This window comes from Herpailurus yagouaroundi, unplaced genomic scaffold (assembly GCF_014898765.1).
Source record: "Herpailurus yagouaroundi ecotype Mexico unplaced genomic scaffold, PumYag 67525, whole genome shotgun sequence".
Taxonomy (NCBI): domain Eukaryota; kingdom Metazoa; phylum Chordata; class Mammalia; order Carnivora; family Felidae; genus Herpailurus; species Herpailurus yagouaroundi.
In genome coordinates, this window is record NW_024420331.1 from 2,551,862 (window position 1) to 2,578,668 (window position 26,807).

General features: G+C 40.6%; 1 protein-coding gene across 3 annotated transcripts in view; it reads left to right on the plus strand.

Moving 5' to 3' along the window:
* Positions 1-26,807, plus strand: part of MID1 (midline 1) — a 590,830-nt gene that overhangs the window by 186,248 nt on the left and 377,775 nt on the right. The gene's annotated exons all lie outside the window — the stretch shown is intronic.

The following is a 26,807-nucleotide window of genomic DNA, read 5'->3' on the forward strand; positions in this document are numbered from 1 at the left end:
AACAAGTTATGGAAGTCTAATTTGTAAATTGAGCAAGAGGCATGCGCTGAATACTACTGGTTACTCTGCTCTGTTGGTTGCTGTGGACACTCCCAAGGGATATGGTTTGCAGAGCTTATAATAGATTTGTGGTATTAATAGAGAGTGTTTATTGAGTTCCTAATATGTGCTAGCATCCAGTCTAATGCTTTACATCTATTATCTCACTCAGTTCCCACAATAGCCATGTAAGGTAAGTACCAATATTATGCCCATGCTTTCTGGATTAGGAACTTCTTTTTTAATTTTTAAAAAATATTGATTGATTGATTTAGAGAGAGAGAGAGAGAGTGAGAGAGCAAGTGGGGGAGGGGCAGAGAGAGAGGGAGAGAGAGAATCCCAAGCAGGCTCCACGCTGTCGGAGCAGACCCCGACACAGGGCTCGATCCCACGAATCATTTGATCGTGACCTGAGCCGATATCAAGAGTCGGATGCTTAACCCACTGTGCCCCTGGATTAGGAACTTAGAATTCTAAGTCGCGCTGATCATTAGTAGTAAAGCTGGTGTCTAAGGCCTGAAGATTTCACTCTAGAAACTCCAAGCTTGACCATTAGGCTACAGGGCCTCCAGACGGCATGTGTGGGTCCTTGCTTACTGGGCATGCAGAAGGAAGGATTACTGGACTTGGGGGCTCATCTAAAAATTCCACATTTTCTGTGCATCTCCGCTTTATTCCCCCGAAAATAAATGTTTTTTAAAGTATTTAGCCAACATACACACAATAATGCAATCAATATACATCCGTGTGTCTTATACATTTGCTTGAACGTTCCTATCTCTCCAAGGAGGCTCCTACCCCTTGCTTTTGTAGGAACTTTCTGTTTTGCAGAAAAGCTTGGCCGAGTTCATTTTTGCCATCCAACTTTAGTGACAAGGTCGCATGTGAAATTTCGATCTCGTTTGGACTCTGCACATGGCACATTTCGTAGTCTGTTGTTATTTCCCAGCGGCGTGGAATGAAAGGCCTTTCCTTGTGCTTGTTGGCAACCTTTGGTTCCTCGGTCATACTGAGGTACTGTAAGCATGAGGCGACCCTGCCGCGTTACCAGGAGTTTTAATCGAGCATACTAGATATTCTTTCGGGCAAATCCTACTCGTTCATTTTCTGTTGCTTAAGTTTGGTCTTCTCCCATCCCTTTGGGCTTCTATCTTTGAATGCTTGTTTACTGTTCCGTTGTTTTAGAAGGCAGGCTTTCTCATGCCATGGGGTCCTTTCAAAATATTAAGTCGACCGTGACGATGACAAAAGACTCTTATTGAATTATCGTTTCTCGTGCCGCCTTATTCCCCGCAGTTTCTTGGTCGGGGGGCGGCTGGGGCAAGACTTGCTACTGACTGGGTGCCAAGCTGTTCGCCATATCACGTCTGTTGAATGTACGTGGGGTGAGAGCTCATGTGCAGGACCAGGGGTGTCCTCGCCTAAGCCCCTTCCCTTCCAGATTCCTTTCAGGATGACTTTCCCATTTCCTGTCCTGCTGATCACGCCCTTGGAAGGGATTTGAAGTCTGGAGTGTCTTTGATGTTTTCTTCTGGCCATGCCAAAGCCTCCCTGGGAGACAACAGGCCCTCTCAAGCCTGTGCAAATGGGTTTTTAAGTCAGTGTGGCTGCCAAGCTGTTGTGTTTCTTTGCTCTCTCTTTGATGTCCATCTAGCATGGTGCCTTGTATGCCTCACCCAATGCCTGGCATGTAGCAAATTCTCATTACCATTGCCTCGGTATGGAAACTTGCATGGAAAGTATTTCTGGGACTCCCCCCGCTACCCATCCCAAGTTTATTTCCTTCTTCCTGTTCCATCTCCTTCCCTCTCCCTTCTACCGTTACAGACATTTGCCAGATGTTAAGAAAATTCAATAAATTGAAACAAAACAAAACAAAACAAACAAGGAAAACCAAGGAGAGATAAGAATGTGGTTTCTTTAAATAACAGACTACAGGGTTGGGATAAATGTAAATGTCACTGTACTCACATACTGAGAACTTACGGTTTCGAGGTTTCAGATCTCCTGACAAGGCTTTGGACTCATCCAGTAAGCCCAGCTTAAATATATTCTGTTCCTGTTCTTTCTGAGGTGTGAGAAGAGTATTTATGGAGGGGCTGATCCCAAAATGAGGTGTTAACAAATCAGACAATCCCTTTCACCCCCTCTTGACACATACTGGCAACTCTCACCACATTCATTTTATTTTATGCTTACTAGTTGGTTTCCAAACGAATTTTTTTTTTTCATAAAGAAACTAGTGAAATGAAACACAAGGGGTGTGACTTTAAACAATGCCGTGTTAAATTTAGAGTTTGGATAAAGCACCGATGTCGTTAAAAATATACATGTATATACTTCGGTTCCTAGACTCTTGGACATCAGAATATTCCAGTGGCTTTAAAGGATGCCATGTTAAATTTAGAGTTTGGATAAAGCTCCGATGTCATTAAAAATATACATGCATGTACTTCAATTCCTAGACTCTTAGACATCAGAATGTTCCAGCCTAATTCCCTGGGATGGAGCACAAAGGGGTTTGTTGAGACGTGGACGGGCTGAGGGACTTGAGTCCCAGGTCGACCCTGAGTTCTGTTTTCTCTCAAGACTTTAAGCATTCTTTTCTCTTTCCTCCTGACCGGTGACGCCAGCTCTGTTCCTCCTGGGAATCTCCGACATTATTCTTCCTTTTCAACCTGAATTGTTCTTCCTGGCGCCTGTCATTCTTTTTGTCACTGTATTTGGTGTCTCCCTCCAGCAATTCCAGCAGATGCTTCTCGGCTTTCCTTCCCGCTTTGAGTTTCTAGCAAGCATGCCTATATCTGCTTTACCCTCTGCTGTCTTGGGCCCCAGTGGTATTTCCCAGGGAACTGGTCAGGCTGTATAGAGCGGGAAGATTGGCGGCATCGTGTTGCTTCGAATGATAATAAATAATGCAAAGAGAGGGCCAGTGTTTGGGTGAATACGGGCAGGGTATTACTTCTCTTTGCACTGTATTAACTATGGACTGGAGAGAAGCAGAGGCCCAGATAATCCTGCCACCTAAACATGAAATTTGCCTGTGGCTTCTGAGTGCTTTCTTTGCAATGAAATTTAAATGTGAGCCTTTTGACCTTCCAAACATTCACACTTTACACACCAGGGGTGTTTTAAACCCTGGCCTGAGGCACTGGACAAGGTGTCCGGGTTACCTGTCCTGAAATCCTCTGTCTCAAACCTCCTTTGCCGAGGAAGGGCTGCAGGCCATTCTACGGCTTTTCATAGCCAGACTGTTCTGGTTGAGGATATGTGTTCTCACGGTTCAGCCTGCCTTTCAAGTACAAGGGGCGTCATCATTAGTAGTGTCGGCCCAGCATTTCCGCCGCTCTGTGCTTCCTCCTTCCGGGGAGGGCATCGCTGAGAAAGTCTTGCCAAAGTCATGTTCAACGCGCAGAGGGGGGTCTCTGGCAATGACCTTCTTTCCTGACTATGGCCAAATATGTTTTCAGAAGGAAATAAATACATCAATACACAAATACAGAAATATAGAAATATCTAATATATACATTTATTAAAAATGTGTATTTATTTCGGTATTGATTTGCTTATTTAAAAGAAAACCTACTTCTTGCCAGAGTGAAAGCAGGATTTGTCTATGATAAAAATCACAGAAAATAAGAAGGAGTTAAGGAAACCATTGGACCAAGCCACAAAAAGTGTTGCTCTAAATACACGGCTTTTCAAATTCTTTAGAAGTATTTATGAACATTTTATAACATGCCTTGTACTGTCTTAGGTATACTGACATCTAAAAAATAAATATAAGAGATTATCTCTGCAAACAGGGGCCTCACTATCTTAAAAACAGAAACTTTGCATCGGGCACCGAGATAGCATTCAAAAAGAAAAGTTGAATGAAAGAATATGCATTCAAATTATGTTGGTCATAAGAAATGGAGGAAAGAATGCTTCATTTTCACCGAATGCCAAAAATGACATAAATTTAGAAATGTTTGCCACGAAAAATAGCTCAGAGCTTTCTTAGCCATATGTCCCACTCAGCAAAACTTCGAGTAATTTACCATCTCATCTTTGCCTAGAATATAGTAATAGCAAATAGAGACTAAGAGGTGGAGAAAGAGAATTAAGCAAACATTAGGGCCATGGTTCATTTTAGAAACGTATTTACACTCAACCATGTCTAAAGTTGATTACAGATCATTAGACCAAATTATAGACTCTTTTGAACCCCCAGTGGGCTCGTTCAGAAGACGGTCAGAAGACAAACTGGGATACCAACCAAGCCTGTCCTACGGGTACTTGAGACCACTGAGATTAAATTCTCTCACACCCTGAATGCTTCAGCCTGCTATCACATGTAACTATAAACGTTCAAGGTCCTTAGACGTAAATGTGCCGAGCTTAAACCTTGTTTTCTATGCAGAGATTTTCAGATTTTATCACATCATACGTAATGGGACAGCAGACAGCCCCACCTGTCCCCACAAACATTTGCTGATTCTTTTGCTGTCTCCCTTCTCCCAGGCCTCCTAATAGCTACTGCCCAGGGGTCTGTCTAGCTCTTCCGTAAACAGTCTGTGGTTGGTAACAGAGAGGGCTGTTTGTCCTTTTGGCTTGGGCAGCTTGAAAGGCTGTGTTGAGCAGCCCATGACACCGACCAAGAAAATGTTGGAAGGTGATGACACAAGGGACTTGATCTGAAGACCGATTGTCTACCCTTGCATCTGGTTGTTCCCGGTTTTGCGTGACGTGTAAGAGTGAGGTAGAGGATTACAAGCATTGGAATTGTGTCAATCTGTGTAACAGCCCTGCTTACGTAGAATGTGAATTGGACATATTGTGTGCTCGAGGGTGAATGGACCTCAAGTGTGAGGTTTAACAGAACATAATGTGTTTGGATGGGTGCCCCAGTTCTCTCTACCGGAAGCCTGACCCTGCTATTCTGTGGGGATGTAAAGGCACCCCATTAGCCATGGTTTTGAAAGGCAGTATATAGAAACTGGAAATAGAAATCCAGGAAGAAATTTGAGATTGCAGGTAAACCCTTTGTTACAAACGACAAGGGACATGTGCTCGTTATTCTCATGTAGCTGAGAAATAGAAGTTCAACTTAAGTTTAAATGTAACTTATTTAAAAACAATTTTTTTAATGTTTATTTATTTTTGAGAGAGAGAGAGAGAGAGAGAGAGAGAGAGTGATTGGGGGAGGGGCAGAGAGAGAGGGAGACACAGGATCCCAAGCAGGCTCCAGGCTCCAAGCTGTCAGCACAGAGCCCGACGTGGGGCTCAAACTCACGAACTTGAGCCAAAGTCAGATGCTTAACCATCTGAGCCACCCAGGTGCCCCAAGTTTAAATGTAATCTAAATTCCTATGACAACTCTTCACAGGTTAGTTAAATTTACCCAGGTGCTTAAAGGCACTACTGGGCATATTTTTTTGGACTTCTGTTCATCATATTCCAGAGAAATAACAATTATAGAAGAGGTATGTACACTTGATGGGAGGGGTCGCTAACATTTAAAAAATTTTTTATTATTTAATGTGTGTTAGACCAGTGCTTCTCAGATAAATTCTAAATAAAATCTGAGTGAGTCCAATCCAACAATATATGAAGAAGGGTAACACGTTGTGATCATGTGGGGTTAATCTCAGGAATGCATCAGCCAATCTAATTCACTGTATTAGCAAACTAACAAAAGAAGTAAAAAAGCTATATGCTAATCGTAATAGACACAGAGAAAGCATTTGTCAAAATCCAGTGTCCATTCCTGACAAAGCCTCTCAGCAAATAGGAATAGGAGAGAAGTTCCTCAACCTGATAAAGGGCATCTATGAAGAACCCACAGCTAACATCATCCTTCTGGTGAAAGACTGAGGCTTTCTCTCTAAAATCAGAACCAAGATCAACATGTCTATTTCATCACCTCTATTTAACATTGTACTGGAGATTCTAACCAGAGAAATTACTTAAATAAAAGAAAGAAAGATTGGAAAGAAAAAAGTAAAGCTGTCTATATTCACAGATGACATCATAGCCCATGTGAAAAATCGGATGGATCTACACATAAAAACAAGCTGCTGGAGCTAAATAAATGAGTTTAGCAAAATTGCAAGAAACAAGATCAATACACAAAAATAATTGTACTTTCATAACTGGCATGGAACGATAGGAAATTGAAATTAAAATATCATTTACAATAGCATGAAAGTAAGACATGCTTAGGGATACATTGGAAAAGATATATTAAAGAAACTTACAGTTACAGCTATAAAACATTCCTGAGAGAAATTAAATAATTCCCCACATAAATAGTCAGATATGCCTTATTCTAGTACCAGAAGGTCTCAATCAATATTGTTAAGAGGTCATTCCCCGCAAGTTGGCTAATAGATTCAATGCAATCCTAATGAAAATCTTAGCGTGTTTTTTTATAGATGACAAACTGATTCTAAAATTCGTATGGAAATGCATAGAACCTAGAATAATCAAAACAACATTTAAAAAGTAGAGCAAAGGTAGGCTAACACTACCTAACTTCAAGACTTATAATTAAGCTGCTATAATCGAGGTAGTGTGATATTGACATAAATATAGATAAATACATCGGTGGAATAGGATAGAGAATCCAGCAATAGACCCAGATATATATGGACAACTGAATTTTGACATAGGTGGAAAAAAATAGACAAATCATAGTCTCAAAAAATGGTGATGGAACAATTGGATGTCCATACTCAAAAAAAAAAGAAAAGAAAAGAAAAATGAAACTTTGATCTATACCTCATATCACATGTACAACATATATGATCTGTAATCCAATGTAAAGCCTAAAACCATAAAACTCCTGTAAGAAAGCATAAGAGAAACTTTTCATCCTGGATTAGGCAAAGACTACTTAGATACAACACCAAAATATGATCTATAAAAGGACACATTGATAATATGGACTTTATCAAAATAAAAACAAACCTGTTCTTTGAAAGTCACAGTTGAGGAATCAAAAGACAAGCACAGAGTAGGATAAAATATTTACAAATCATATGTCTGATAAAGGACTCGTATCCAGAACGTGTAAATAACTCTTAAAACTTAATGAGGAAACCAGCCACCCATTCAGAAACTGGCAAAATTCTTGATAGATAGGATGCTTTCTCCATGCCTAACTTCACAGACCCAGGATCCTTCCATCATGTAGGATTACATGAAAGGTCCATAAACTGGGAATTTTATGAGCCAGACCTGGGGGTGTGTGGTATACACATCACTTCCGGCCCACGTTTCATTGGCCACAATCCAGTCATGTAGTCATACATGGGTAGTCATACCCAAGAAACGAGGAAGACGGGTTTAGCAAATGGCTATTAATCTCTTCCACATTCTGCATTATTACATTTGGTGACTGTAGACACCTAAAGGTGGTTTTATGGCAAATAAGAATATTCTATAGTAAATCCCAAATGTATAAAATCATTACCACAGTACCACCTAATTTAGCTTTTTTCCCTTCCCTTTTTCCTCATGTCTTCATGGGGTAAAGAAATACTCTTTTGCTTGGGTAAAATTATGGAGATCTCTCGCTCTCTTTTTTTTTAAATTTTAGAGACAGAGAGTGAACGCAAGTGGGGGAGAGGGGCAGAGGGAGAAAGAGACAGAATCCTAAGCAGGCTCCACGCTCTGCACGGAGCCCGACGGGGGGCTCAATTGCACGACCCTGGGATCATGACCTGAGCCAAAATCAAGAGTTGGATGCTCAACCAACTGAGCCACCCGAGCACCCCAAGATACCTCTTTTTTATCTGTAAATATGAGAATATTTGCAGAGTGGGCTTGAAAAAAAATGTTACCTTTGCCTTGGCCCGACAGTTCTTCTCAGGAAGAAAAATAATAACGAATTACGTGGTCGCAGGTGGTATCCCAATGACCTGGTCTGTAAAGGTGGATGTTAATGAAGATCTAGGGGGCACAGCAAATACTGAGTGCAGAGTAGAGATCAAAGAAATGGGGCAAGACTGGGAATGTGAGAGATGGGGCAAGAGGTTGGAGCCTGTGGAAAAAGAGTTTATGGGAAATTCTAACACAAGAGTGTGGAAAAAAAAAAAAAGGTTTTAAGGAGAAAGATGCTAAAGATTCAATTTGACATTTGTATGCTATAAGATAAATGGCATCCTTTGCCTCCAACCTTCACCAAAAAGCTGCTACACCCAGAGCCTCGTGTCATTGGTACTTTGAGTGGCATCTAGTGTAAGGCCATAAGAACTATGTCCATTCAGGACCCCTGAGAAGCAGATACACAGATGGAGAAAAGGCCAATGAAAGTTAAGGGCGAGAGAGCAGGAGTAGGCAGGAAGAGCCCTTAATCCATGATTCAACTCTAATACCTGTGAGGGGAGACAAGGAAGGAAGATTGAGACAGAAGCCTCCTAGCCTGCAGTGCAGCTCTAGGCCCATTATGGCCTGGCTGATGGGGAACCTCTGAGCAGAGCTTGCCCGTTGGAGAATCCGACAGGGGCCTGGATCTAGTCCCCTTCCGTGCTCAGTTCTTGGTCGGGAGCAGCCTTGAGGCAGGGGAGCGTTGGCATAGCGTTGTGTCTGCTAACCACATTCCTAGCTGGAAATTCTCCTGAAAGAGAGATCTGAGCAACCCCAGAGCCACCAAAAGGGATAAGCTCCGAAGGGCGAAGTGGTCCAAACACTGAACTGATTCATCAGGAGCAGGGATTGCGGTCAGAAACGAGTAGAAGTCCAAGGCCCGCCGACCCCTGTGAGTCCTTGGAGAGTCGTTACAGCAGAGTCTCGACACCAAAACACCTGCTATGAAATGACCGGTTATGAAGGAGAGAGAAGAGAGGTGTCTAGTTGTTTTTAACATTTGTAACATTTAATCTATGCGTGTAAACGCAGTTGACCATTGAACAGCACAGGCTTCAACCGTGTGGATCCACTTATACACGGATGCTTTGTTCAATAAATGCCGAACAGTATTGTAAATGTATTCTCCTTATGATTTTCTTCATAACATTCTTGTTTCTCTAGCTTACTTGATTGTAAGAATACAGCATGTAATACATATAACGTCCAAAGTGTGTGTTAATCAGCTGTTTGTTATTGGTAGAGCTTCTGGTCAACAGTAGTCTATTAGTAGTTCATGTTTTGGAGAATCAAGAGTTATATACAGATTTTTGACCGCACCAGGGGGTCTGTACCCCTAACCCTCGTGTTGTTCAACGGGCCACTGTATCTCCTTTTCAGAGGTCTTTGCTTCACACCAGATTCAGTTAGCTGTGCCCCCTAATTCTGGGCATAGCTGACTGTGGACAGCAGTGGCAGATTCAGGTACAGCGTTTCTGAAAGTTGCCACCAGACTATTAGCGACTGGGGACTTTTTCACATAAAATGGACACTGCATTATATTGGAGAATTCAGTGCTGTAACGATAAAGGGAGCTAATTTCTAAATTCTTTTCTGGACCTAACATCACACTTGCGCCCATACTGTAAATGTCCCTCTTCCCCTCATAGCAACACACGAAGTTTATGTGCACCTAGGACTTGACATATAGCTTAGGGAGGATTGGTTTTCTTTACCTGAATTTGTTTTAGAGTATATCGTGTTTATATCAATATCCTGATTACTCTGGAGATATTAAACTCCAAACCGCACTCATTTTACACTTTTAAAACATTTAGGGTTTTATTTTGGCTTCAGAATTTTTTCTTCCATTTAGATACCACGAGCATTTCCAGGGATGATCTCAGTTCTGGGCACATGAAGGACAGTCATGTGTTTCAATATCAAACCCAGATGGGTGCAGTTTGCAACACCCGTGACAGGTTTCCCTGCTCTAGGCTGACCAACTCATCATGGTTTCCCAGGACTTTTCTGGGCACTGGAAGTCCCACATCTTGGGAAACTCCCCAGTTCTGGGGAGGGTTGGTCATCCTAGCCAGCTCTTATCCTCAAACAAAATAAGAAAGTTCTATCAGCAGGGTGGCCATTCTTGGCCTGCAGGTTACATTCCTGTTTACTTTCCAAGGTGGTGAAAAGGCAGGACCCCTATAGACATCTTTGATTGCTGTCACATTATTTCAAACATTTAAGAGTTACAATGGCATAAGATATCTAGTGGATTTACCTGTACTCGTGGCTGTATCAGAATATGTTCTTCATAAAATTAAATACTGAACACGTTAAAAATACCTCTTATTTTCCAAAAGCAATAAAGGGATGGACACAATTGCATTTTCAACAATCTTCATATGTATTTATTGTTTGTCTTCTCTTTTGAGTTTACTTTTATTCAGCTTCCTACTCCTTGGAGCTGCCCTAAATGAAGAAATCAAATTAACAGTAAACTGAGCCATGCATGCAACTCTTGTCCTTTTTAAAGTTCAGTTTGTGTGGGTGTGTACACACACACACACACACACACACACACACACGTGTAGATAAATATATACATACATGTATATATTTCATGGCATATATTGCAAATCAAGAAATCATAAGGAAGAAAAATGTAAAAAGGGGTGGTTTATTCCTCAAAGCAAATTCAGTCCAATTGAATTACTATTTCAGTTGACAATGTGACAAAGCCAATTGGGAATTTCCAGATGCAGAGAGGTAAAAACGCCAACTTTATTAAAACGTAAGCCAAAGCAAAATCACAGTCTAAAATGGAAATGGGATTGAGGAAAAGGCTGATTTTGTTTGGCATGCACTGTAAAATTCTAATTTCATGTAGGTTTAAAAACATGAAACACCCACCCTTATATAGCCATAGAGGGAAAGACAAGCCCACGCTAAGCTGATTGTCCACGCTTCTTAAATTTTTATGTTAATAATAATATAAATTGTTGATAACATTTGGGGGCTCAATTGATAATGGCATTGGACGATTTCATGAACTAAAAGAAATTATTTTGGCAGAGATCATCAAAACGGAGATATGATTTGATCTTGGGAGATCAACTTGGACCTACAACATATCTATACATACCCAACATATGAAATCATAGAGGAGGCACGTTTTTATAAAATATTGGAAGTATGAGTACAACCTTTTCATAAACCAAATAAAGCCAGTTTTTTTTCAGTGCTTTAGGTATGATCTCTCTTAGAAAGATGACCCACATTCATAACCTACAGATGAAGGCATAGGGTGCCACATTTTTACAAAGATTGGAAGTACTCATAATTAAGAAAGCCAGTCTTCTCGGGACTCCTGGGTGGCTTAGTTGGTTAAACATCTGACTTTGGCTCAGGTCATGATCTTGCAGTTTGTGAGTTTGAGTCCCACATTGGGCTCTCTGCTGTGAGCACAGAGCCTGCTTCAGATCTTCTGCTTCCCTCTCTCTCTGCCTCCACCTTTCTCAATTAAATAAACTTTAATTAAAAAAAAAAAGCCAGTCTTCTCTCTGACTTCAGGTATGATTCCCTTAGAATGATGACTGTGCATGCCAATGGGCTGAGACAGACTATAATCTGTAGGATTTACAGTACTTTGCCTCACTAGAACAAGCAATTCTAAAATTTTTATGGAACCACAAAAGACCCCAAATAGCCAAAGTAATATTGAAGAAGAAGACCAAAGCGAGAGGCATCACAGTCCCAGACTTTAGCCTCTACTACAAAGCTGTAATCATCAAGACAGCATGGTATTGGCACAAAAACAGACACATAGACCAATGGTATAGAATAGAGACTCCAGAATTGGACCCACAAAAGTATGGCCAACTAATCTTTGACAAAGCAGGAAAGAATATCCAATGGAAAAAAGACAGTCTCTTTAACAAATGGTGCTGGGAGACCTGGACAGCAACATGCAGAAGGATAAAACTAGACCACTTTCTTACGCCATTCACAAAAATAAACTCAAAATGGATAAAGAACCTGAATGTGAGACAGGAAACCATCAAAACCCTAGAGGAGAAAGCAGGAAAAAAACCTCTCTGACCTCAGCTGCAGCAATTCCTTAACTTGACACATCTCCACAGGCAAGGGAATTAAAAGCAAAAAAGAACTATTGGGACCTCATGAAGATAAGAAGCTTCTGCACTGCAAAGGAAACAATCAACAAAACTAAAAGGCAACCAACAGAATGGGAAAATTTATATGCAAATGACATCGGACAAAGGGCTAGTATCCAAAATCTATAAAGAGCTCACCAAACTCCACACCCAAAAAACAAACAATCCAGTGAAGAAATGGGCAGAAAACATGAATAGACACTTCTCTAAAGAAGACATCCATATGGCCAACAGGCACAGGAAAAGATGCTCAACGTCGCTCCTCATCAGGGAAATATAAATCAAAACCACACTGAGATACCACCTCACACCAGTCGAAGTGGCTAAAATGAACAAATCAGGAGACTATAGATGTTGGCGAGGATGTGGAGAAATGGGAACCCTCTTGCACTGTGGTGGGAATGCAAACTGGTGCAGCCACTCTGGAAAACAGTGTGGAGGTTCCTCAAAAAATGAAAAATAGATCTACCCTATGACCCAGCAATAGCACTGCTAGGAATTTACCCAACGATTACAGAAGTGCTGATGCATAGGGGCACACATACCCTAATGTTTATAGCAGCACTTTCAACAATAGCCAAATTATGGAAAGAGCCTAAATTTCCATCACCTGATGAATGGATAAAGAAATTGTGGTTTATATACACAATGGAATACTACTTGGCAATGAGAAAGAATGAAATATGGCCTTTTGTAGCAACGTGGATGGAACTGGAGAGTGTTATGCTAAGTGAAATAAGTCATACAGAGAAAGACAGATACTATATGTTTTCACTCTTATGTGGATCCTGAGAAACTTAACAGAAGACCATGGGGGAGGGGAAGGAAAAAAAAAGTTATAGAAGGAGGGAGCCAAACCATATGAGACTCTTAAAAACTGCGAATAAACTGAGGGTTGATGGGGGTGGAAGGGAGGAGAGGGTGGGTGATGGGCATTGAGGAGGGCATCTTTTGGGATGAGCACTGGGTGTTGTATGGAAACCAATTTGACAATAAATTTCGTATTAAAACAAATTTTAAAAAATAAAGTACTTTGCTTCATAGTAAAAAGATCATGAACTTCAGAGTCAGGTAGACCTAGGTTCAAGTCCCAGCACAACTTAGAGATATACAAAATAAAGCAAAGATAGATAATTGAGTGTGGAATAGCCCCGGGATCAATAGAATTTGAATACAGGACATCTCACTTCAAAATACATTATATAAAAACTGAAAATTTCTGACCTGCAGAAAACCTACCATACACAAAACAAATGAGAAGTACAGCAGATAAAGAGCTGATATAAAGAGTTTTTATAGATATAAAGAGTTTTTACAAATCAATACCCAAAAGACATATATAGGCAAGTCACAGAAAAAGCAATGAACAGCTTTTAAGAAAATGAAGCTCCCACTTCAGCCATGATTAAGTAGGTATATATTAAAACACCAAAATACTAAAAATTAAAACCACGCCATGAGTTAGGAGAAATGCAGGGAAATAGGCATTCTCAGATTAGGCATTTCAACTGGTGATCTCCTTTGGTATTGCTTAAATGAATGATAAAGAATGTGAGTCCTGTTAGCCTGATCTTTTGGAAATAAGAGAATACACGGAGCACAATGGCTTAAGTAAGTCCATGTTTACTTTTCTCATATAATTTGAAGTTTGGAGGGAAGTGGCTGCTGGTTCAGGGGCTCTGGGTTGTGATATGTCAAGATGCCTACCATAGCACCAGGTACCGTGTCTGCAATCAAGTCAGTAAAGAGCAAGAAGGGAGGGTGGGATCAACGCTGGTACATCTGTTCCTTTATTAGGTAAACAAAAGTTTACCTAGATAAGCACACTTTCATTTACACCCTACTGGTGGGAACTATGATATATTGAACACACATAGCTGTAAGGGAAACTGGGAAAGTCTTAGCCTAATGATGGGAAGTGAAAGAGAAAGAAGGTGGGAGCAGTTGTTGCCTCAGACAACTTGCAGTGTCTGCTACACATCTGGAGAACAATATGTATCAAAATGCACATGCCAACTGACCGTATAAAGTATCGGCAGGGATGTGAAGCAACTGGAACTCTCATACACTTCCATAAGTAGAAAATGGCACAACCACTTGGCAAAACCATTTGGCAGCCTCTTATAAAGTTGAACATACACCTAGAAACTCCACCCCTGGTTATCTTCCCAAGGGAAATGTACATCTGTGCCCATGAAAGGCATTTGCAAGGATACTCAAGGAAGCAATGTTCATAATAGCTCCAAACTAGAAATAAATGCCTATCAAAGATGAATGAATAAACAAATTGTAATATATGCGTACAATGGAATAGTGCTCAACAATTACAAAAATAAAGAACCATTGGTATACAAAACAACTTGAATGAATTTCAGAAACATTATCCTGAGCAACAGAAGTCAGGCACAAAGGCATGCATATTGTTTGATCTCATTTATACGAAATTCTACAACCAGCAAAAGAAACTATGGTGATAGGAAACAGAAAAATGGTCACCTGGAACCAGAGGTTGTGGGGGGGGATTTTCTGTAAAGGGTTGTGAGGGAGCTATTGCAGTAATGGAAATTGTATTAGCCATATTTCTAGATTCAGTAACCTTGATGTTTAACATCTGCCCTATATGCAGATGCCAGACACACCTTGTTCTAGACAGCCTGATTTGAGTCATCTCAAATAGAAACCAACCAATCCAAAATCTATGCCCTCCTCTGTAATCACCAGTAAAGGTCCCTTCTCTCCCCTGTGCTTCCTGCAAAAACCACAATAAAGGCCTGGACACACAGTTCCTCTCTCTCTTGCCCACCAACTTTGATACCTTACCTTTGGTGATTCTCATTGACATGTACTCCCTCGCTTGGAAACTGTGAGTGTAACAGACCACCCTTTCAATGACAGTCATCTCCTGATCTGTCATCGCCTTACCTTTCCTCAACAATAATAAAGCTTATTAAAACAAATGTTCTGTTTCTTAGTTGTGTTGGCGGTAACATGGGTATATACAAACTTCACACTTTAAAAGGGTGCTTTTGATCATATGTAAATAAAGTTTATTAAAAATAAGACGTACATACCCTTTATGCCTGCAACTCTATTCCTAGGACTCTATCCTTTAGATATCCTTGCACATGTATGCAAAGGTAAGATAAGATCTTCACGACATTGTCTACAATAGCCTTAGACTGAAAACAACATAAATGTCCATCATCTGGGGATTGTCTGTTAATGCAGCATAGCCTCCACTATCAGAACAGATATTCTACTGCATCTTATGGTTTTGAACTAGACCCTTCTCACCCCTCCAGTTTGGCCAACTGCACCATTAAGTCAAGTCCTAAATGTATGATGAACTATTATTTAGCCATTAGAAAAAATGGGTAAGTCTATGAAGAGGAACAATGGCCTGGAGAACATTGAGAGCAGTGTGTGCTCTGCTCCCATTTATGTTGATAAATATGGGGCAGAAGCAGATTTTGTACATTGTATATATCATGTATTATATTAGTATATGCATAGAATACATAATAGTAAGAGTTGCTTCTGGGAAGGACTGCAACCTGGATACAGGGGAGGGGGGATGAAAATTAAATGTGGTTTTCCCTGCATATCATTTTAGAAGACTGAATAATTATCTTAGCATTATATAAATGTATTAATGTTTTAATGAAAAATGACCAGTTATTTTATAAACAAAATAAAGAAAAGTTAAAAATGAAAACATTTAGAATTTGCAAAAACACAATTTTTATTATCCCCCTCATACAAGAACCATCTTCGTATTATTGGATTGGCTACTATTCTTAAATCAGTAAATAAGTGTAGCAAGTCCATGTTTTGCTGAGGCCAAGTATCTCCATGGGTAATGGGGACCCAAAGAGTTTAGCATGTAACAAACGTGGGAAAATAGAAAACAGATTCCAGCATGCTCTGGAGGTCTATAGTTCTCCTGACTGCTCCCTTGAAATGGAGTGCCTTTTTCAATTATAGCTCACTTTATGCAAAATACACCACATTTCCCCTAACACTCCCCCACGCACCCGCACACACTCATTCTCATAACCACCTTGGGAAATATCACTCTTGTCCTTGCTTTTCAGAGCAGCAAAAGGAAACCTAAGATGATGGTGGTTTGCTCAAGTTATAAAGAGGCATTGGAACTCTGAGTATTGTGTATATTCTCATCAGTTAATTTTTTGATAGTTGAGTTCCATGTCAAATCTATCTTAGAAAGAGAGTGAGAGAGAATGTGATTTAAATATAGAACAGACTGTGGTTTGTCATGGTTTGTGTCATAGCTTCATATGTTAGTGGGAGGCTCAGAGGAAAGGAAAAGAATTATGAGCCTCTTGCCTCCCTTTATTGTCTCAAATAAGCATGAGGATGCTGATGAATGTGACCTATGTGGTTAAAATGGTGCAGATGGCCAAGACAGAGGACTGTAGGTGGGTCAAGCTTAAAATCATGAAACAAAATAAGATGCTAGTTGGGATAGCACAGATTATGATGCATTAACAAACAACCCCAAAATCCTAGTCATGTAACACAATGAGGTTTATTTTTTTTATCACACTTGATAAATAGCAGATGTCTTTGAAGGGTGCTTCTCTATGTCATTCTACCTCTGGAACCCAGGCTAATAGAGATACCAACATGTGGAACATCACCAGTCATGACAGCAGTGGAAAGAGAGTGCTGCAGGGTCTCACAATGGCAATGAAACTCCCCAGCTGGGAAATGACACAAGTTATTTCTGTCAACAGCCTATTGGCTATTACCAGTTACATGACTCGGTCCAATGTCAAGAAAGTTCGTTAAGTGTATATCCTCCCATAGTTCTAAGGGAGAGGAGACCCAGATATGCCTGAACAGAAGTCACTATCATCAGAATGAAAGCAAAGGCAGGCAGGAAGAATAGTGAGCTGAGATCTGATGGCTTGACAGCCCATGTGATCTTTCCACCTTGGATTCATCCTCCAGGACCTAACGTAAATTTGGGTCTTGGAGCAAAAAGAGAGAGGAGAGGAAGATGGCAGCAGAGTAGGAGGACCCTCGACTTATCTTGTCCCATGAACACAACTAGATAACTGTCAAATTGTCCCAAATACCCCAGAAATTGACCTGAAGACTGACAGAATAAACTCCATGACTAAAGGGAAAAAAGAGGCCACATCAAAGAAGTTAGGAAATACAGAGACATGGTTTAGGTGAGAAACAGATTGTGGTGTTGCAGAGGAGAGGGAGCCATAGTTGCAGAGAAGGGCAAGAGAGAGAGGAGCACACAGGGGAATGCACAAAGAGAACATTTCCCCAAAGCCACTGGCTTGGAAAACAAGAGGGGCTGAAATTTGTGAGTTATTGCAACCAGCGGGGCTTAAAACCTGAAGTTTTAAAGGTCAGCAGGATTGGCTGCAACAGAGCCCAGAGGGCACTGCACTGCTCCTGGAGAGAAGGCAGGCAAATAACCTGGGGGCACACCATGTAGAAACAGTGATATGAAGAGTGACTGCCTGGGGCACACAGTGGGGATATTCTTTGCTCTTCTCAGAACATGTCCCTGAGAGGCAGCATTCACAGAGATGCCTCTCCAGGAACAAAGGATCTGGCTGGCACTATTTTCTTCTCCCGCCCCTCAGCATAAACACAGAGCCACGTATGGGAAGCAGCCAGCAGTGCCAGACACTGGCTGCTTACCTTGCTTACACCAAGCCCCACCCCGCTGCTCTCTGGCAGCACTATGCTTCTCAGTCAAGCTTGCCTCAGTCCCAGTGTGGTGGGCCCCTGCCCCAAAAGACCAGCACAAACCCCTGCCCACACCATGTCTCCAAACCAGAGAGTCCTGCAGGGCCTCAGTTCTGGTGGAGTTGGTGTCAGGTCTCATTTCACAAGCACACCAGAGCACACCTAATTAAATTTGCCACATTCCGGTCAGGGACCAAACACTGCCCACAGCAGGCAAGTAGAGCCTCTACAAACGACTTGCCTGAAGCATAGAGCAGCCAAAACACAACAGCAGAGCACATGCAACACACACTGGAGACACACTCTTAAGTTTCAGGCCCTGGCCACTACATGACATCTTCTTCATAAGGCCATTAATTTCAGAAGCAGGAGATATAATTGGCTTTTCTAACACAGAGAAAAAGGCAGAAACTTAAGCAAAATGCCAAGATGGAGGAATGTATCCCAAATGAAAGAACAAGAGAGGGCCACAGCCAGAGATCTAAAACAGATAAAAGTAACATGCCTGGTGGAGAATTTAAGGGAACAATTATAAGGATACTCACTGGTCTTGAGAGAAGACCAGAAGACGTCAGTGAGACCCTTAACACAGAGATAAAAGAGCTAAAAAAAGAATCAGAGATTAAGAACGCAATAAACGAGATTGGAAATAGGCTTGATGCAATGAACAGCAGGTTGGAAGAAACAGAGTAACGATATAGTGACCTAGAAGACAAAATAATGGAAAATAATGACACTAAACAAAAGAGACAAAGAATTATGTGACACAAGAATAGATATAAGGAACTCAGTGACTCCATCAAATGTAATAACAATCATATTATAGGAGTCCCCGAAGAAGAAGAAGAGAGAAAAGGGGGCAGAAAACTTATTTTAAGAAATAATAGAGTGGTGCCTGGGTGGCTCAGTCAGTTAAGCATCCGACTCCGGCTCAGATATTGATCTTTGTTCACGAGTTCAAGCCCTGTGTCAGGATCTGTGCTGACAGCTCAGAGCATGGAGCCTGCTTCGGATTCTGGTCTCCCTCCCTCTCTCTCTCTCTCTCTCTCTCTCTCTCTCTGCCCCTCCTCCACTCACACTCTGTCTTTCTCTCTCTCTCAAAAATAAATAAACATTAAAAAAAAGAAAGACTAGCAGAAAACGTCCCTAATCTGGGGAAGGCAACAGACATCTAGATCCAGAAGGCACAGAGAACTCCCATCAAAATCAACAAAAGCAGGCCAACACCAAGACATATTGTAATTAAATTTGCAAAAAAATTGCGACAAAGAAAAAAAAACTTAAAAGCAGCAAGACAAAAAGTCCTTAACTGACAAAGGAAAACCCATAAGGCTAGCTGGAGATTTCTCAACAGAAATTTGGCAGTCCAGAAGAAAATGGCATGATATATTCACAGTGCTGAATGGGGGGAGGGGTGTCTGGGTGGCTCAGTCAGTTAAGCATCCGACTTCAGCTCAGGTCATGATCTCATAGTTTGTGAGTTTAAGCCCCGCTTTGGGCTCTGTGCTGACAGCTCAGAGCCTGGAGTTCTGCAATGGATTTTGTGTCTCCCTCTCTCTCTGCACCTCCCTTCTCTCTCTCTCTCTCTCTCTCTCTCTCCCTCTCTCTCTCTCTTTCAAAGATAAATAAACATTTAAAAATTAAAAAAAAGAAATACAAAGTGCTGAATGGGAAAAATCTGAGGCCAAGAATACTTTATCTAGCAAGGCTGTCATTCAACATAGAAGGAGAGATAAAGAGTTTCCCAAACTAAAAGGAGTTTGTGAGCACTAAATCAGCCCTGCAGTAACTATTAAAGAGGACTCTTTGAGTGCAAAGGAGAGACCAAAAATGACAAAGACATAAAAGGATCAGAGAAAATCTTCAAAAACAACAACAAAACCAGTAATAAAATGGCAATATCTATCTATCTATCTATCTATCTATCTATCTATCTATCTATAACTACTTTGAATGTAAATGGACTAAATGCTCCAATCAAAAGACAGAGGTTGTCAGAATGGATAAAAAAGCAAGATCCATCTATTTTCTGCCTACAAGAGACTCATTGCAGACCTACAGATTGAAAGTGAGGAGTGGAGAAACATTTATCATACAAATGGATATCAAAAGAAAGCCAGAGTAACAATACTTATATTGGAAAAATTAGATTTTAAAACAAACACTATAAAAAGAGACAAGGGCATTATATAATCATAAAGGGGGACGTCCAACAAGAAGATATAGCAATTGTAAATATATATGCACCAAACATGGAAGCACCCAGATAAATGAAACATAACAAACATAAAAGAACTGATTGATAATAACACAATAATAGAAGGGACTTTAACATGCTCACTTATATCAATGGACAGACCATCTAAACAAAAAAACAACAAGGAAACAATGGCTTTGAATGACACACTGAAACAGTTGGACTTAGCAGATATATTCAGAACATTCCATCCAGAAACAGCAGAATACACATTGTTTTCAAGTGCACATGGAACATTCTCCAGAAGAGATCACATGTTAAGTCACAAAACAGGATTCAACAAATACAAAAAGATTGAAATCATACCATGCACCTTTTCTGAACATTATGCTATTAAACTAGAAGTCAACCCAAGAAAAAAATTGGAAAGACCACCAAATACATGGAGGTTAAACAATATGCTACTAAACGATGAATGAGTCAACCAAGAAATCAAAGAAAAAAATTTTAAATATACATGGAAATAAATGAAAATAAAACACAACGGTCAAGTACCTTTGGGATACCGCAAAAGCAGCTCTAACAGGGAAGTATATAGCAATACAGGCCTACCTCAAGAAGCAAGAAAAATCTCAAACAACCTTAGCTTACACCTAAAGGACATAGAAAAAGAACAACAAGAAAAAGCCAAAAGCCAGCAGAAAGAAGGAAAAAATAATTATTAGAGCAGAAATAAATGATATAGAAACTAAAAGTCCAATAGAGCAGATGAACGAAACCAGGAGCTGGTTCTTTGAAAAAATTAATAAAATTGATAGACCTCTAGCCAGACTTATTTAAAAGAAAGGAGAAAGGACCCAAATAAATAAAATCTCAAATGAGAGAGGAGAAATAACAACCAACGTCACAGAAATACAAACAATTATAAGAGAACATTATGAAAAACTATATGCCGACCAGTTGGACAACCTGGAAGAAATGGACAAATTCCTAGAAACATATAAACTACCAAAACTGAAACAGGAAGAATTAGAAAACATGAACAGACTAAAAACCATCAAAGACATTGAATCAGTAAGCAAAAAACTCCTGAGGCGCCTGGGTGGCTCAGATGGTTAAGAGTCTGACTCTTGATTTCAGTTCAGGTCATAATCTCACGGTTTGTGGGTTCGTGCCCCATGTCAGGCTCTGCACTGGTAGTGTGAGAGCCTGCTTGGGATTCTCTCACTCGCTCTGTCTCTCTGCCCCTCCCTTGCTCTTGTGCTCTTGCTCTCTCTAAATAAATAAATAAACTTTAAATTTTTTTTTTCAAAAATTCCCAACAAAGAGAAATCTAGGGCCAGATGGCTTCACAAGCAAATTCTACCAAACATTTAAAGAAGAGTTAATGCCTATTCTTCTCAAACTATGCCAAACAATAGAGAAAGAAGGAAAACTTCCAAACTCATTCTGTGAAGCCAGAATTACCCTGATACCAAAACCAGATAAAGACTCCACTAAAAAAGAGAACTACAGGCCAATATCCCTGATGAACATGGATGCAAAAATGCTCAATAAAATACTGGCAAACTGAATCCGGCAATACATTACAAAAAATCATTCATCGAGATCAAGTAGGATTTATTCCTGGGTTGCATGAGTGGTTCAATATTCACAAGTAAATCAACGTGATACACCACATTAATAAAAGAAAGGATAAGAACCATATGATTATTTCAATAGATGCAGAAAAAGCATTCGACAAAGTACAACATCCATTCATGGTAAAAACTCTCAACAAAGTAGGTTTAAAAGGAACATACCTCAACATAATAAAGGCCATATATGAAAAACCCACAGCTAATATCATCCTAAATGGGGAAAAACAGAGCTTTTCCTCTATGGAACAAGACAGGGATGTCCACTCTCACCACTGTTATTTAACATAGTACTGGAAGTTCTAGCTACAGCAATCAGACAACAAAAAGAAACAAAAGGCATCTAAATCGGCAAGGAAGAAATAAAGCTTTCATTATTTGCAGATGATATTATACTGTGCATAGAAAACCCAAAAGACTTTACCAAAAAACCACTAGAACTGATAAATGAATTCAGTAAAGTCAGAGTATACAAAATCAATGTACAGAAATCTGTTGCATTTCTATACACCAATAATGAAGCAGCAGAAAGAGAAGTTAAGGAATCAATCCCATTTATAATTGCACCAAAAACAATAAGATACCTAGGAATAAACCTAATCAAAGAAGTGAAAGACCTACACGCTGAAAACAACACTGATGAGAGAAATTGAAGAAGACACTAAAAAAAAGGAAAAACATTCCATGCTCATGGATTGTAAGAACAAATATTGTTAAAATGTCTATACTACCTAAAGCAATCTACACATTTAATGCAATCCCTATCAAAATACCAACAGCCCAGACTGGGGTGCATGGGTGGCTCAGTCAGTTTAGCGTCCAATTCTTGATTTCAGCTCAGGTCACAATCTCACAGTTTGTGAGTTTGAGCCCTGCATTGGGCTTGCTGCTGTCAGCATGGAGCCTGCTTCAGATTCTCTATCTCCCTCTTTCTCTGCCCCTCTCACCCTCTCAAAAATAAATAAACGCTTCCTTAAAAAGAGCCAAAAAGAAATTCTGGAATTGAAAAGTACAACAACTGAAAGGAAAAATTCACTAGAGGGGCTCAACAGAGGATTTGAGCAGATACAGATACCAGATGAAAACATCAGGCACCAAATGTTTCCACATTGTATTCACAAATTCCATTGAACTGAATGAGAGTTGGGAGGCTCAACATAGCTTCAGTCTCCTCGCCACCTCTCTCTACCTATAGTGGTAAAAGTCTTGGAATGCATTGGAGAATCATCAGAGAACAGCAATAAATTTTAAGTCAAGTGAGGGAAGGTTCTAAAGAATCATTATTAGAGATGGAGGGTGGCATCTCATTCTATCATTTGGCTACTTGCCTATGTAACAGATTTTCTGATTTCTTCTATGGGACCAAGGGGCAAGATAGTCATTTGGAGAGAAATAGCAAGACAGAGATCAAAGAGCATTTATTCTGGGTGAAGCCAAGATATGTGAGTTTCCCAGGAGTCAAAGAGATACAAAGAATGACACTTGGGCTTGAGTTCTCACCTCACCCATGATGGCTGCCTATTGGGCAAAGGGCTCCTGGCAATAAGACACTATGTGGTATACCACTAAAGGCAGTATTTGAAGTGGGTTCAAACTGACGTACATCTTACATCTTTTATATATAAGAACTGTACAGTGGGAAGAGCCATCCAAGGAACCTCTGAAAAAATATGTCTATAAGCCTCAGGTCAGAGGGAGCATTTATGTTCACGCACACACAAGGCTTCTGGGGAGGAGCAGTAGTAGTCAACACATAAGACTACAAAGGTGCCTCTTCTATCAGAGATGTCTGCCCCAAGTACCACCACCCCTACTGTATCTCCCTGAGCTCCGGTACAAAGCGGGAAGAAAGAACCCAGAAGAGAGCAGTATAGAAGACATCCGAAAAACCTCTCCCTTATTCACAACCCCTCAGGCCCAGGCCCAGCACTGGAGGCCTAGAGGAAGAGTTCATGATAAACTGAAGAAGAGATCGAAGTTTCAAACTGCACTGACCTGGGCATTTTCAAATAGAAGACTAACCAGGCAACTAAAAAATCTACCTGGGATATCTTTAAGGAAGGGAAAAGGGAGCTGGACAGAGAATGTTTGAAAGGAGTGGTTGGAGAAGAAATATTCTTGTCATGTTCTGTAAACCAGTTCCATAAAGATACCATGGAAATTATTATAATGAGTGAGTACACAGCCCAACACAACTGTTTGTGTCATTCTTATGTATCCTGAAAACACATCACTGTGCAACCATAATGAACTTTGAGTGTCTTCTCTTCTCTGTGCCTCAGATCACTCATCTAGAAAATGAACTCATTTTACAAAATCATCTCCGATACCTCTTTGTTCTAACTTTCTTCAGCACAGTAACCAATCGTTGTATACCAATAAGTAACCCAAGGGTAGCCCTTTACAAAGAATCCAATTCTTACAAACACCTTGTGCATAGGTAAAAGAGATATTCTTGGTCCCTTTTGAGATTAAGAGGATTGTGAGACTTAGGGAGGCCAAATGCTCCAGGTGGTGATTGGCCTGAGGAGTACCGTGAATCAAGCCTTCTAACTGAGAAGCATATCCTCTTTTCAGTAAATCACACCATTTTGTGCCTAGTGCAATCCTGAATATCATCCAAAATATTTCCTCGCAAATTTTCTGCAAATCTTCCTAACTGCTAGAGCAGATCACTGGTTGGGGGGGGGGCGGGGGAAGCAAGTATCTAGACTGGCCCAGAGAAGAGGCAATAGGCTGCAGGGAAATGAGGAACTTGTAAGTCATCTAAGAAGTTTCTTCCACTTGGGCTAACATCAGAAGGAAGGAAGTTGGTTGGTGACCTGACAGCAGAATCAAGAGGAAGAGAAATGCTGTAATCTTTTTTGAATTCACTTTCATAAACAGAAAAAGCCTCTCCAGAGATTTCCAGATTGATATTTTTTCCAAATAGATGGTGCTGGCAGATGACTGACGTCCAGGCTCTTCATGTGACGATATTTGTGTAAAGCATTTGGAATCATGTTTATTATGCCGAGAATGACATCCTGGGGAAAGTGCGTGTTTCTTTGGATTTTAACATCTACAAGCATCTACCATTATGTGAGGCCAGCTCTTATTTACACAAAGGATCACTTTTCCAACCTTCTGTCCACTCGGCATTCTTGAAGCCCTGCATTACATTGTTTCATCATGTGGTCATGTGTTTTGGGTTACCCTCATCATAAACTGCAGCTGCAGGAAAGAAGTGTGTACCCAGTCTACTTTAAACTTAATAAAATCTTCCACATGGAAAATGAATTAAACCATCCTATTGTGGTACGTGTTTATTGTGACGACGGAGAGGGAGGTGCTTGGATTTCTGTGTTTTTGGTTTAGGCCATCAGACTTCCAAAGCCCCCTAGGACATCGTCCTCTGCAGAGGAAATCCACTAGGACCTCAATATTCAAAGGCTGAAGTGACTAAGTAGGTCTCTGCGGAGAAGAAAGTGTCAGCCAAAACGATTGGGAGGTTCCACCCCCGCGCCGTTCCTTCTCAAGGCTGATCAGATCTGTGGGGTCCCACTCTAAACTTATCACCTCACTCAGACAGGGGCTAGTTTGCCACTGCCCCCCGATGTGCTTAGAACTGAAAAAAACATTTTAATTAAAATAAATTTGGAGTTCACAGATTCCCTGATTCTTAAATCCAGAATCTACCTTCAGGGTATATTTGATTTTAAAAAGAAGGAGAAGGAGGAGGAGAAGGAGGATGAGGAGGAGGACGAGGAGGAGGAGGAGGAGGGGAAGGAGAAGAAGAAGAAGAAGAAGAAGAAGAAGAAGAAGAAGAAGAAGAAGAAGAAGAAAAAGAAGAAGAGGAAGAAGAAAGGGATAGAAGAGGTTTTCTAAGGAACAAATAATCAAGTCCAAGTGCAGGGTTCTCATGGATCTTTAGCCTCTTTCCTAAGTTTAATATGCCGGATAGGGGCCCTCAAGTAGTATTTGTTTAGAAATTCAAGAGGATTTGACCCTATCTTCTTTCCCACAGTAGGAGAAAGAGTTTTCTGTGAAAGCCTGTTCCATCACCCTCTTCCAATGTGTATGCACATGCACACACACCACCACCACCACCACCACAGCTCAAATGCCTAGAGCGGTGACTCCTAGGAAAACTTGCATGACATTACATGTCTCCTCAGAGATGTTGGGCACCATAACCTAAACATGCACACTCGCACATATATTTACCTACACAAGATGCTCTCGTTAATGTTCTTGATGGAACAATTATTACACTTCAAAGCATGGGATGGCACAGATATAGATGAGAAATGCATCAAATCTCTGAAAATACCGGTCATTGGCTGAGCCTCGGGTAACTCTACCCTGGATGAGTTAGTCTCTGTTCTGGGATGATTTCGTCTGTGTTCCAAGAAGTGGGTGGGTGTGCCTCGCTGGAGAGGGGGACAAAGGGAGCAGGAGAAGAGTGAGAGAAAAACCTGTTGACAGGACAGTTGTTACATTGATGAGTGTGGAATATAGCACATGGAAGACCTACCTGGAGCACCTTTGAGTTTCTAGTGTCCTTTTTCTCCCAGGAATGCATTCTGTCATGCATGTTGAAGCATCCTCAATCGAACCACTAAGAAATCCTTACAGATTACCAGTTGCTTTTTACCACAGGCAATTGATTATGTTAGAGTGTCTGAAAACTTGATGCATTTAATGCCTATGCTTAAGGGCAAACACAATTGCAAATTATTTCATCAATGCCACACATTCACTTAAAAAATACATTTAACTCTTAATTCTAAATGTGCCCACAGTTATAGTTTGGATTTTCTTGGCCACTGACTACCGAAAGTAAGTCTCTTTTATGAAATACTTTATCGTTAAGATATGGCACGCATCAAAGCATCTCGAGGATGTTTGATGAAATGACAAGGGACCAAAGGAAAACTCACTGAGGGTCACGTTAGTGCACATACACACACTCACATAAAACTTGTCACTGATCAGACCCTGTATGGCCTCCTGGAAGTCTATTTCTGAGGAATGGATTTGCAGAGGAATCTTGGCCAACATCCTGTATGAACCAAAGAGACAGGAATTGTAGTGCTGCCTCAGGTATCAGCTTAGATTCCCTGCAGCTTCTAGCTGGAACTGGAATGTTCCTTCCAAAGCACTGGAGAATTGCCGCTCCACCCAGATTCTGCTGGATGATGTGAT